We start from the raw sequence: 14,271 nt of genomic DNA, 5'->3' as shown, positions 1-14,271 counted from the left end.
TTCTAGACTCTTGAGGTTGATGCTTAGGCTTTGAAAGTTTTCCTTTTTTCTAATATAAGAATTTTAGTGCTGTAAATTTCCCTTTAAATACTGCTTAGCTTCACCCCATTAATTTTGGTATGTTTATTTTCATTTTCATCCATTTCAGTATTTTTATTTTCCTTGAGACTTCCTCTTTGATACGTGTATTATTTAGAAAAGTGTTGTTTAGTTTTTGAGCATTTGGAGACTTTTCTTGCTATCTTTCTGTTACCAGTTTCTAGTTTGAGTTCACTTTTGTCACAGAACATAATCTGTATGGTTTTAGTTCTTTTGCAGGTGTCAAGGTTTGTTTTCTGGCACAAGATATGGTTTATCTTGGTGAATATTTCATGGGCACTTGAAAACAATGTGTATTATGCTGCTGTTGGGTCCTATTAGTTGATGGTACTCTTCTGTATCCTGGCTGATTTTCTGCCTAGTAGTATTATCCGTTGTTTAGAGATGGCTATAGCAGTCTCCAACTGTAATCGTGGATTTGCTTCTTTCTCCTTTTATTTCTATCAGATTTGCTTTGTGTATTTTTAAGTTCTGTTGTTAACTACAAACATATTTAGGATTACTGTACCTTTTTGGTGAATTTATCATCATGTAATGTCCCTCTTTGTCTTTGGTAATTTTATTTTTCCTGAAGTCTATACTATCTAATACTAATATTGTTTCTGGCTTTCTTTTGATCCATGTTTATATGGTATATGGTATATTTTTCCATCTTTTTACTTTTAATTTACACATACGATTTTTATTTGAAATGAGTTTCTTATATAGTTGGGTCATTTTTTACTCTATAAATCTCTTGTCGCTTTATTGGCATATTTAAAACATTTATATTTAATGTAATTTTTATTATGATTTGGTTTAAGTCTGCCATTTTACTGTTCATCTATTTATTTTCTCTGGTTTTTTTTTTTTTCCTCTTTTATTTTCTGTCTTGTGGATTACTTGAATATTCTTTAAAATTCCACGTTGATTTTTTTTTTTTTTGGCTGTGGCATGCAGCTTACAGGATCTTAGTTCCCCAACCACGGATTGAACCTGAGACCTCAGCAGTGAAAGCAAAGAGTCCCAACCACTGAACCACCAGGGAATTTCCCCCATATTGATTTTTCTATGGTGGCTTTTAAGATTTAAAGACATATATATCTTTGTGTAGATTTTTAGTGGTTGCTTTTGAGAAGTAACCTTTTAAAGAGAGGCCCATCTTCCAAAATGACTTATCAGTCTACTGTTCTCTACATTTTATATATACTATTTTGAGTGAAGTAAAGGAAGGCTACCACCATTTAGGTTTGTTTATCCACCCCCGACTTTTATCATATAATTATTTAAATATTTTCTCTACATACATTGACAACTACATTAGACAATGTTAGAATATTTGCTTCAACCATAAAATATTATTATAAAATTCAAGAGGAAAGGAGTAGTCTATTTTATTTACCCATATTTTTATTCTCTTGTTCTTTCTTTATTCCTGATATTCCAACTTATTCCTTTTGTTTCCTTTCTCTATGAAGAACTCCATTTAGCTATTCTTTTAGGGGAAGTCTGCTAGTGATAAATTCTCTTAGTTTTCATTCAGTTGAGAATGTCTTGGTTTCACCTGAAGGGTATTTTCACTTAATATAGAATTCTGGTTTGACAAAACTTTTTTTTTTTTTCAGCACTTGAAAAATGTGCTAGTTCCTTCTTGCCTCCATGGTTTCTAATGAGAAATCTGTTCTCATTCAAATGGTTGCTCTCCTATAGGTAATCAGTCATTTCTTTTCCAGTTGCCTTCAAGATTTTTCTTCACCTTTAGTTTTCCAAAGAAAACTTTACAACTGCATACCTGGGCATGGATTTCTTTGGATTTATCCTGTTTGAGATTTGATTCTAAGTTAGATTGTATAATCTAAGTTTATATCTTCTGCCAATTTTGTGAAATTTTCAATCATTATTTCTTCAGCTATCTTTCAGCTTCATCTTTTTTTCTCTTCTTCTTCTGAGACTTGAGTTGCTTGAATGTTAGATCCTTTATTATTTTCCCACAGATCCTTGAGACTCATTTTTTCCAGTGTATATTCTTTCTTTGGTTAGATTAATTTCTCTTGTTCACTGATTCTTTTTTTTTTTTTGATAGGTAAAAAATTTTATTTACTTACTTACATTTCTCCTAAAATATAAAAACCTGAATGGTTTCCTGAATTTCAGCTTTTGGCAGTAAATAAAGGTCAATGCAAAGAACAGTAAGCCCCAACTTTCTGTAGCAGCTTTTTATTTTTCTCTGAAAAAGAGAGTCCATTTTCCTAAAGAGACATTCATTCAGATGAGACATATATGAGGGTTTTTTGCTAAATTGCTAAAAATCATATAATTCCTGTAACTCTAGGTAAGAATTACAACAGGAAGAAAACATTAACTTAAATACTCCAGGTCACTGCAAACCCTGCAAAGTCCCTGGTGTCTGTGACAGGAGAAGAATCTGACATGTACATACTTGAACTAAAATCTAGGCCACAATGCTCTAAGACTTCATTTACTGGTCTGTAATTCATTAACAGACTGTAAGACTTACTTAAATCTAATTATGTGGTAACAAGACCTGAGAGTGTTTTTGTAAAAGTTTGTTTTAGAAATCCTTAGATAAACTTAATTTGCTAATTTTCTATTCTGTTTTCTATATTTTTCTTTGTTTCATTGGTCTCCTTTGCTTTCCACAAATTCCTAAGGACAGTCCCTTAAAAAATTATTAATTCTGTTGTTTGGTTGGAGGTGAACTTTTCCCAACAGTCTTCAGGTCTGTGGATGTCCAGAGTATAAATCTGGTGAGCCACATGGGCTCCTATAGCAGCCAGGGGAGTGTAGTAGGGTGCAGTCTGGCCGCTCTTCACTCCCACCAGACTCAGCGCCCCCAGCAGGCCACACTGAAACCGCTGAGCCACTTCTTGGTGTCTTCCCAGAACTGCAGTGCCGTGGACTTAAGCCCGATCAAAGCATCATCTCTCTTATTCTGATGGGCATAGATAGTATCGTATATTAGAGTCCACATAATTCCAGAAAAATAAAGAGGAAGGCAAACAGATGGATCACAGGAACCCTTGATAGCAGACCACACAAGTAATGCTCCTCAATTAAATGTCAATTCCAAGGCCAACTGAGGCCAGTATGTAATTCCTTTCTTTAGTGGGTAGGTGATGACAAGAAGTAGGGATGCTGCTTCAAGAGCTGTCGTAATTCAGACACAGAAGAATGCCCAGGGCCAAGGTCAGCTGTTCCCCAAGAAAAACAAAGGATCAAAAAGTTGAAATGTCTCCAGCAGCTATTGGGCGACTTGCTGTTCTTGTAACCTTTTTATCATAGTCCTGGTTCCACATGTCATTAATAGTACAGCCTTCTTCACACATCAGAACAGCTCCAGTGCCAAGGAGGGATAACATGTACCAGTCTGGGAGACAACCTGGGTCCGCTGCCAGACCAGTGCTCCAAGTACATGGTAAACAGAGCAGCCAGGTTCCTAGGGGCTTGTCTAACCGCATGAGGCACAGGTAGGGCAGCAGAGGGCGGGGACCGAGTTCATGATCATGGCTGCCAACAGGCTCAGTGGATGCCCGCTTGGCCCCTGCCCGGCCGAGGGCTGCCAGTTTGCAGCATGGAGCCCATGGGCCATGCATACAAGGGCCAGGAAGCGGCTGCCTGAGCCCCACAGCCACTCCTGCACCCCAGCCCTCAGGCCCCATGCCGCCCACTCCCAGCTCCTGTCCCCTGATTCTTTATTCTGTTAATTCCATTATTCTATTGAGCCTATAGTATGTATTTATGTCAATTGTTATGTTCAATTCAGTCGCTCAGTTGTGTCTGACTCTCTGTGTCCCCATGGACTGCAGCATGCCAGGCTTCCCTGTCCATCACCAACTCCCGGAGCCTACTTAAACTCATGTCCATTGCATCGGTGATGCCGTCTAGCCATCTCATCCTGTGCTGTCCCCTTCTCCTGCCTTCAATCTTTCCCAGTGTCAGGGTCTTTTCCAGTGAGTTGGTTCTTTGCATCAGGTGGCCAAAATATTGAAGTTTCAGCTTCAGCATCAGTCCTTCCAATGAATATTCAGGACTGATTTCCTTTAGGATGGACTGGTTGGATCTCCTTGCAGTCCAAGGGACTCTCAAGAGGCTTCTCCAACACCACAGTTCAAAAGCATCAATTATTCTCTGCTCAGCTTTCTTTACAGTTCAACTCTCACATCCATACATGACTACTGGAAAAACTATAGCTTTGACTAGATGGACCTTTGTTGGCAAAGTCATGTCTCTGCTTTTTAATATGCTGTCTAGGTTGGTCATAGCTTTTCTTCCAAGAAGCAAGCGTCTTTTAATTTCATGGCTGCAGTCACCATCTGCAGTGATTTTGGAGCCCAAAAAAATAAAGTCTCTCACTGTTTCCATGGTTTCCCCATCTATTTGCCATGAAGTGACAGGAGCAGATGCTGTGATCTTAGTTTTCTGAATGTTGACTTTTAAGCCAATTTTTTCACTCTCCTCTTTCACTTTCATCAAGAGGCTCTTTAGTTCTTCTTTGCTTTCTGCCATAAGGGTGGTGTCATCTGTGTATCTGAGGTTATTGATATTTTTCCTGGAAATCTTGATTCCAGCTTGTGCTTCGTCCAGCCTGGCATTTCTCATGATGTACTCTGCATATAAGTTAAATAAGCAGGGTGACAATATACAGCCTTGACGTACTCCTTTTCCTATTTGGAACCAGTCTGTTTTTCCATGTCCAATTCTAACTGTTGCTTCTTGACCTGCATAAATATTTCTCAGGAGGCAGGTCAGGTGGTCTGGTATTCCCTTTTCTTTAAGAATTTTCCAGTTTGTTGTGATCCACACAGTCATAGGCTTTCAGTTCAGTTCAGTCGCTCTGTTGTGTCCGACTCTTTGCAACCCCATGAATCATAGCACTTCAGGCCTCCCTGTCCATCACCAACTCCCGGAGTTCATTCAGACTCACGTCCATCGAGTCAGTGATGCCATCCAGCCATCTCATCCTCTGTTGTCCCCTTCTCCTTCTGCCCCCAATCCCTCCCAGCATCAGAGTCTTTTCCAGTGACTCAACTCTTCACATCAGGTGGCCAAAGTATTGGAGTTTCAGCTTCAGCATCATTCCTTCCAAAGAACACCCAGGACTGATCTCCTTTAGGATGGACTGGTTGGATCTCCTTGCAGTCCAAGGGACTCTCAAGAGTCTTCTCCAACACCACAGCTGAAAAAGAATCAATTCTTCAGCGCTCAGCTTTCTTCACAGTCCAACTCTCACATCCATACATGACTACTGGAAAAACCATAGCCTTGACTAGACAGACCTTTGTTGGCAAAGTAATGTCTCTGCTTTTGAATGTGCTATCTAGGTTGATCATAACTTTCCTTCCAAGGAGTAAGCGTCTTTTAATTTCATGGCTGCAGTCACCATCTGGAGTGATTTTGGAGCCCCCAAAAATAAAGTCTGCCACTGTTTCCACTGTCTCCCCATCTATTTCCCATGAAGTGATTGGACCAGATGCCATGCTGTTTGTTTTCTGAATGTTGAGCTTTAAGCCAACTTTTTCACTCTCCACTTTCACTTTCATCAAGAGGCTTTTGAGTTCCTCTTCACTTTCTGCCATAAGGGTGGTGTCATCTGCATATCTGAGGTTATTGATATTTCCCCGGGCAATCTTGATTCCAGCTTGTGCTTCTTCCAGCCCAGCATTTCTCATGATGTACTCTGCATCATAGGCTTTGGCATAGTCAATAAAGCAGAAATAGATGTCTTTCTGGACCCCTCTTGCTTTTTCAGTGATCCAGTGGATGTTGGCAATTTGATCTCTGGTTTCTCTGCCTTTTCTAAATCCATCTTGAACATCTGAAAGTTCACGGTTCATGTACTTTTGAAGCCTGGCTTGGAGAACTTTGTGCATTACTTTGCTGGCTACTTTGTGTGATGAGTGTAATCGTGCGACAGTGTGAACATTCTTTGGCATTGCCTTTTTTGGGGATTGAAATGAAAACTGACCTTTTCCAGTCCTGTGACCACTGCTGAGTTTTCCAGATTTGCTGGCATATTGAGTGCAGCACTTTCACAGCATCATCTTTTAGGATTTGAAATAGCTCAACTTTAATTCCATCAAGTCCACTAGCTTTGTTCTTAGTGATGCTTCCTCAGGCCAACTTGACTTCGCATTCCAGGATGTCTGGCTGTAGTTGAGTGATCACACCATCATGATTATCTGGATCATTAAGATCTGTTTTGTGTAGTTCTTCTGTGTATTCTTGCCACCTCTTAATCTCTTCTGCTTCTGTTAGTTCCATACCATTTCTGTCCTTTCTTGTGCCCATCTTTGCATGAAACATTCCCTTGTTATCTAATTTTCTTGAAGAGATCTCTGGTCTTTCCCATTCTATTTTTTTCCTCTATTTCTTTGCATTAATCACTGAGGAAGGCTGTCTTGTCTGTCCGTGCTATTTTTTGGAACTCTGCATTCAAATGGGTATATCTTTCCTTTTCTCCTTTGCCTTTTGCTTCTCTTCTTTTCTCAGCTTTTTGTAAGGCCTCCTCAGACAACCATTTTTCCTTTTTGCATTTCTTTTTCTTAGGGTTGGTCTTGATCACTGCCTCCTATACAATGTCACAAACCTCTGTCCAAAGTTCTTCAAGCCCTCTCTCTATCAGATCTAATCCCTTGAATCTGTTTGTCACTTCCACTGTACGGGATTTGATTTAGGTTATACCTGAATGGTCTAGTGGTTTTCCCTACTTTCTTCAATTTAAGTCTGAATTTGGAAATAAGGAGTTCATGATTATTGTATTATTTCATTTCAAATTTTCCATTTGGTTATTCTTTATATCCTCTTATTTTTTTGCTGAAACTTTCATTTTTTTTAAACATGTTTGTAATTTCTCGTTGAAGCATTTTTGTGATGGCTGCTTTAAAATCCTTGTCAGATAATTAAAACATTTGTGTCATCTTGGTGTTGGTGTCTATTTATTGGTTCTTAGTATTCTGAGAAATTTTCTGTTGCATCCTGGGCTAGGTTTTTATGGGGCAGGGCAGGGAGGGGTATTATGTTAACAGACACCAGGTCTTTAAAAACATTTTTTTTTTGTTTATTTCATTTTGGCTCTGCTGGTCTTCACTGTTGCACAGGCTTTTTTCTAGTTGTGGAGAACAGGGGCTACTCTTTAGTTGCAGTGCGTGGGTTTCTCATTTCAGTGACTTCTCTTACTGCGGAGCATGGGCTCTAGGGCAAGTGGGCTTCAGTAGTACCACCACATGGGCTCAGTAGTTGTGGCTCCTGGGCTCTAGAGCACAGGCTCGATAGTTGTGGTGCTCTGGCTTAGTTGCTTTGAAGCATGTGGGATCCTCCCAGATCAAGGATCAAACCCGTGTCTCTGGCATTGGCAAATTGTTTCTTTACCACTGAACCACCAAGAAAGCTCAGACACTAAGTCTTATTTAAATCTTTTTTTGGCAGGCCTCCATAATAAACCAGACCGGTGGGGAAGAGGCGTGCTGACTTTTTACCACCAGTTGCAGATTTCCCTACATTCTTTATCCTAGTTCTGTTATCTCTCTAGGAAGGTAGTTCTGTTCTCTCTCTGGGAATGGGGAAGGGTATCTCATTACTTCTTGGCAGGGGTGGAAATCCGCATTTTGTTGCCTCCACTTATAGCAGGGAGTGGTGTGGTAACAGGTACTGCATTACTGATGGACAGTGGCGACAGTCTAGGCTCCCTACCCAGTCTCTACTGATATCACATTGAGGAGGAGGAATGCCTTGTTATTGCTAAGTGAGAGTGGATGTCAACGCCTTTCAGATGATGTTATTAGTACCATAGGGATTGTTCTTTTTTAAAAAAAAAAAAAAACATTTTTATCATCTTTTTTAAAATATTCTTACAGCATATAATTCATCTACTTAAAGTGTATAATTCAGGGGGTTTTAGTATATTCACAGAGTTGTGTGGGTAAGCATTACCACAATCTAAATTTAGAACATTTTCATTACCCTAGAAAGAAACACCCTATCCATTAGCAGTTAACTCCCCGGACCCCACTCCCAGCCACTGGCAACCACTAATCTAATTTCTGCTTCTATGGTTTTGCCTATTCTGGACATTCCATATAAATGGAATCATACAATATATGGCCTTTTGTGACTGGCTTCTTTCACTTAACAACATTTTCAAGATTCATCCGTGTTGTAGCGTGTATCAATACTTCATTTCCATTTTATGACCAAATGATATTCCATTATATGCATATATCACATTTGAAAAATCAGTTCTTTAGTTGATAGAAATTTGGGTTGTCTGCATTTTTGGAATATTATGAGTAATGATGCTGTGAGCTTTCATATACATGTTTTTAGGTGGACATATGTTTTTCAAAAACACCTAGGTGTAGGATTGCTGAGTCCTATGGTAACTGTTTAACCACTTGAGAGAATGCCAGACTGTCTTCCAAAGGGGCTTAATCAGTTTATATTCCCACCAGCAGTGTACAAGGGTGTTTGAAATTAGTTCTTACTATGGGTACCAGAGACTTGGCATTCCTCTGGTGACCCTGTTTTTGTCTCCTTTTTTGACCTTTTCCTTTATGCTTGTCCTCAGAGATTTTGTCATCTGCAGCTCTTCTAGTATAGCTACTGTTATCAATCAGGCTTTAGTGTGGTGGTAATGGTATTAAATATTTAGGATATTTAGGAGGGATAGTGTTCTCTATTCTTCTGATTACATCTCAATCTCAGGAGCATGTAGTAGTCCTGTGTTTGGGAGCAGGGTTGGAGAGTGGCCTTCAGGGATAGAGCATTTTGCCCCTGCCCACTATTATCCTGTCTGCCTATAGCAGGTATCCTCTAGTATTCTCAGTCTGTGTCCTTGAGATTCTCTCTCTTGAGATTAGGGCTTTTTTCTCCCTTGAGTAACACAGGGAAGCTGAGGCTGGGTGCTTCTCCCTTCCCATAGCACTAGTCAAATTATTTCAGTGCCCTCACTTGAAATCCTTCCTCTGTAGATGAAGCCTTTTGTTCAGTAAGGGAGCCAGGACACTGAACACCAGCAACCCAGACAGTACCACTGGGGGAGCTTTTTCTCCAGGTTCTCTCCCTAACTTCCCTGTGAGATCGCTCCTAGGTTTCTAGAGAAAAAGCTTACAAGAAGGTGGGAACTCCCTATGAGTACAGCCCCCAGAAACTTCATATTCTCATAGTAGTCCCCACTTGGCCCCCAGAGATTCATCAGAATTTCTAATTTAATGTTCCTACTGTGACCTCTGCCCCAAGAAAGTAAATGCTTCTGTCCTATGTCTCCCTGCAGGCATGGTTGTCTCTCTTTGAGTCTGACCATTTGTCCTGTGACTCATTTCTCTAATGGTTTCACAAAAAATCGTTAATTTGCTGCCTCTCCTGCCTTTTTCTTCTTGTAAGGATGAGAATTTCTTTTTTCTGACTCTCTACAGGTCCAAGATGAAACCTCATGTGTTTTTTTTTTTTTTTTTTTTTTAACTAGGAGTTAATCATTGAAATGCAGTATAAATGATCTTTTTCTCTGAGGCTTAATTGGCTACACAGATAGACAAATATTTTCTTTGATGTTTAGTGCTTTGCTGAGATTCCTGTGTGTGCCTCCCCCTGATTTATCCTCTAGAGAAGCATTTCCTAGGGCTGTGTGAATTCCACATACGTTTAGGGGCTTTGATACCTTGTGAAAATTGTATGCAGACTTTTAAGGATATGTTTTTATGTATATTTTTTTCTGAGCTAGTAGCCTTCTTCTGATTCTCAAGTGGGCCCCTATTCTTGAAGAAGTTTTTAAAAAGCTAATTGCTGTAGAAAAAGTTCATAGTACTAGGTGACCAATTTGAATATATTAAAAAATCTTTCATTCTTTCTCAAAGCCTGGATATTTTCACCTAATATTAGTCTAACTGGTCTATGAAACATATCAACCTACCTTAAAAGATTGACTGTGTGTCTCCTCTAGGCCTAGAGTCTCATTCGTTACATCTGAGACTTTCATAGCAGCAGGGTGAAAGCTCATATATTTCAAGTCAGCAGAATACACTGCATACTCTCAAATAGAGCCTATTCATATCATTTTACCTGTATCTCTAACAAACTTGATTATTTGGTTTTCTGACCCACAGCAGATAAAAAGTACTAAGCTTGCAATGCACACTTATTGCACAAAAAGGGACGTTGAGGAATGGGAGAAAAACTTTGAAAGCAAACTTCAGTTGTCATCTCTTATGCGAAAATTGCTCAGATCTTCAAGTCAGACTCAGTTGCTCCCACTCCTCCATTACCAGAATATATCAGTATCATGGTAAATACCTCTGTGATACAGGGTAGGAGAATTATCAAACCTATCTAAGCAGCCTAAAAGTACATTGCTTTTTGGGAATCAGTGTTTCAGTTGATGTCAGCCCATAGCCATCAGAAATGTCCTATTTATTCTTTATAAGAAACCTAAGAATTATTTTAAACTATCTGAAAGATATGTCCATGATTTTTAAAGCTTTAAACTGAGAAATAAGTTTCGCTTCACTGGAAAAACCACTGTGGGACATAATATCTTGACAACATTGGCTATTTTTGTTTATAGAAATTCTTTGCTAGGCTTTCTCTGCTTTGAATGGTTTATTCTTTCTAGATAACCTGAAAAGTCTCTTTTTGCCTTAAGATTTATAATTCTAAGAAAATCACTTACAGTTTATTCCTTTTGATTAGATATAGTTACTGTGTTTGCAGCTGTTTTTTCTTTTTTAATACTTTTGGGGTGACATCTGTTTGTCATCAGTTATGTATAGTTTTAGATTTAGTGACTATGAATCAAAACTGATCAATCTTCTCTGCTTCATTATACATGGACCAGACAGTGTTCCCCTTTGTGTCATATAGGAAGTAAATGTTTTGGCTTTTCCTCTAAAAAATGTCACAGAAATGTTCAGACTAGCTGTGCTTTAAGAAACTGCCCACTGAGAGATGTTAATGAGAACAGTAAAAGCCAGAGCTGTCCATGAAGGGCATTTTCATTTTGTGGCTCTGGCAGGTTAAGCATTGATATTCTAATTGAATTCGTAGTGAGGCCTCCTTTGTTTCCGCAAGCATCTGAGGGGCCAGGATGGGCATGCACTGTTGGACTTGGCATAGCTGCTGGACTGTATGTTAGGCTGTGAATTCCCTCTTTGACCATAAATGAGCAGATATCTGGTAAGTACAAAGTCTTTTTGTTTCAGGAACTTTTGGGGAAACTACCAGTGCATATAAAATAGGCACACAATTAAGAACTTGTAAAACTTGTAAACTTCATTACCTAGGTCAGTGTCAATATCCAGATCCGTCATTCACAATCTTTAATTTAGCAGCAAATACCCATGTTTCATTCTGTGAAGTTTCTGCATTACCTCGTGACCTATAGAATGTTGGTTAAAGTTCTCGATGGGGCTATTGCTTGGGAACACTGTCTTTGGAAGTCAGACCATCCACGTTTTAGTTGAGCCATGAATTCACGTCTCCTTTTACCTATCAACAATTAATTTATGGACTGGAAAAGAGAACTTTCTGCTTTTAGAACTAAAGCTGAGACTATGTTGATGATAGTAAAATAACTGCAGCTGGAGTTTATTTACCAATTACCATGAGCCCAATACCATACTAAAGATCTTTACATAAATTCACCTATTTAATCCCTACAACTACCCCAGTGAGGTTAAGGGTTCTTATTCTTGTTTTACAGATAAGTAAACTGAGACATAGACAATTTAGACAACTTCCCCAAACTAGTAAGTGGTAAAATTAGTAGACCAATCCCAGCAGTCTGTCCCTAGACACATATTCCTTTCTTTATAAAGATTTTTAATTTATTTTTAACCATTTGAAACATTTGTTTGGTTCAAATATCAAACTGTGAAACAAAATACATTCAGAGAGATCCAGCTTTTGTCTCTCTTGTCCCTGTTTTCTCCCCTTTTCTCAGCGTTAAATGGTTTTCTTTGTAAGTTCTTGGCTTATCTTTTTATTGTTTCTTTATGAAAATAAATACAAATATGAATGTATGTGTGTACTACTATATATGTATAAAACTGATACCTCTATCAGGATACACTATAACTATTTTGTTTGCCCATGTTTATTTTAAAAACCTTAAAAAATACCTTTTCTTACCAGAAGCAGATTCATGAGACCAGTCTGGTAAATATATTTTGTATCACTTTGCAGATATCTTCCTGAGTACTGAACTCACATTCCTATCCCCTCTTCAGCATTTTATGTTCTGCCTCATACTTGAAATGTTTGACTTCTACAGCAAGATAAGGCAGACTCTTGCACTCTGCCTTGAGTAAAAATGCTTCTCTGGAAACCTTGGATCTGATGCTATTTAATCTGGCTAGCCTGTTAAATTGAAATCAAGCTTACCATATAAGTCTTTTTTTCTAAAGGTGGAAGAGAGAATTACAGTAGTCATTGGATTTAGCTTTCATTTGCTTAAGAAAAATAGGTATGAATTGATTGGTATTTCTACAGTCCCAGGTTCCCCAGACTTCACAATGTTCCTGTTCCCTGGAAGTTTGCTGTTTCTGAAGCAATGGACAAGAGCCAAGTTTCACTGGCCTCTGCTTTTTCTCTTTGTCTAGAGTCTTCAAGTTTCTCTTATGTTTGGTAAATGTGTGTATTAGTTTCCTAGGGCTGCTGTAACAAATTACCACAAACTGAGTGGCTTAAAACAACAGGAATTTATTTTCTCACAAGTCCAAAATCGACCAGATTACTCCCTCCAGAAACTTTAGGGAAATTCTGTTCTTTGCTCTTCCAGGTTCTGATATCTGTCCGCACTTACTGACTTGTGGATTGATGAATCATTCCAGTCTCTACCTCCATGGTTGTACTCCCTTCTCTTCTGTCTCAAATTTGCCTCTGGCTTTCTCTTATAAAGACACTTGTTACTGGATTTAAGGCCCACCTGGATTTTCCAGGATTATCCTTTCATCTCAGAATCCTTAAATTATTTTTATCTGCCAAGAACTCATTTCTAAAGTAATGCAACATTGACAGGTTCCATAAATTAGGATGTGGACATGTTTTTGGAGTTGGGGGGGCACCATTCAGCCCACTTCTGTGTCTCTAGGCTAACTTAGAAAATGCTACAGAACAGATTTTTGTAAGCAATTTTATCAGGTATGAAGACATGGTATATGCTGTGTGATTGTTACTAAACCCAAAGCATGACTTTGCAGTCAGTTGATATATTTTGAGAAATATATGAAAAATAATGAAATATTTTAGGAGGTTGAAAAATACTTGGTTGTAATAGTCTTTCCAGAGCTAAGGTAGGATTTCCCACAGAACCCTGTTTCACAGAGGCAGTAGTTGAGCACAATTGTAAATTGCTGCCTCTTCTTAACCACTGTCTCATTAAAGGCATTCTGGTAATTTATAGAGATGGTTCAGAGTCTTCAGCAAAATGGTGATTCAGTTTCTCCCACTGGCCACCCAGAACACTGAGCCCTGTGCAAAATATGTTAATAGATATGTCTGTGATCCTCTCTTGCTTCCTTATACAAAGCATTATGTAATAAACCTCCCATTTTTGTTTCCTATAGACTTAGCTTTCTCCCCACACAGTAGCCAATTAATTGGCTAGGATTCTTCATAGGAAGGTCATTTTGTTACCACCTCATCACCAGCATGTTCAATGTTGGTTTCCTGTTCAGGTCATGTTATTAATTCTAAATCTTCCCTAAATGAAACCAATAGGCATTTGCAGAGTTGTCCCTGCAAAGTAGCAAATGGAATGAGTCCTTATTCATTTAAATGACATCATTGGAAGGACTGATGTTGAAGCTGAAACTCCAATACTTTGGCCACCTGATTCAAAGAGCTGACTCATTTGAAAAGACCCTGATGCTGGGAAAGATTGAGGGCAGGAGGAGAAGGGGATGACAGAGGATGAGATGGTTGGATGGCATCATCAACTCGATGGACATGGGTTTGGATGAACTCTGGGAGTTGGTGATGGGTAGGGAGGCCTGGCATGCTGCGGTCCATGGGGTCACAAAGAGTCGGACACGACTGAGCAACTGAACTGAACTGATTATATGATTGTTCAGTCCTGTACTTTGTGAAATGTCAGTTTAAACAGACTACACCAACTGAGAATTAATTGCTTTATTGTATCATACTCTATACTTCAACTTTCATGGTAATGATGACCCTATGTGT

At 38.8% G+C, this 14,271-nt stretch overlaps 1 protein-coding gene and 1 pseudogene across 3 annotated transcripts in view; one reads left to right on the top strand and one right to left on the bottom strand.

Annotated features, from left to right (window-relative positions):
- JADE3 (jade family PHD finger 3) overlaps positions 1–14,271 on the top strand; it is a 138,884-nt gene that overhangs the window by 73,710 nt on the left and 50,903 nt on the right. The window lies entirely within an intron of this gene.
- Positions 2,679–12,930, bottom strand: LOC113887481 (annotated as a pseudogene).

This window comes from Bos indicus x Bos taurus, chromosome X (genome assembly GCF_003369695.1).
Source record: "Bos indicus x Bos taurus breed Angus x Brahman F1 hybrid chromosome X, Bos_hybrid_MaternalHap_v2.0, whole genome shotgun sequence".
In the NCBI taxonomy this organism is placed as follows: Eukaryota; Metazoa; Chordata; class Mammalia; order Artiodactyla; family Bovidae; genus Bos; species Bos indicus x Bos taurus.
Note: the sequence above shows the minus strand (reverse complement) of the source record. Positions and strands in the feature narration are given on the sequence as shown.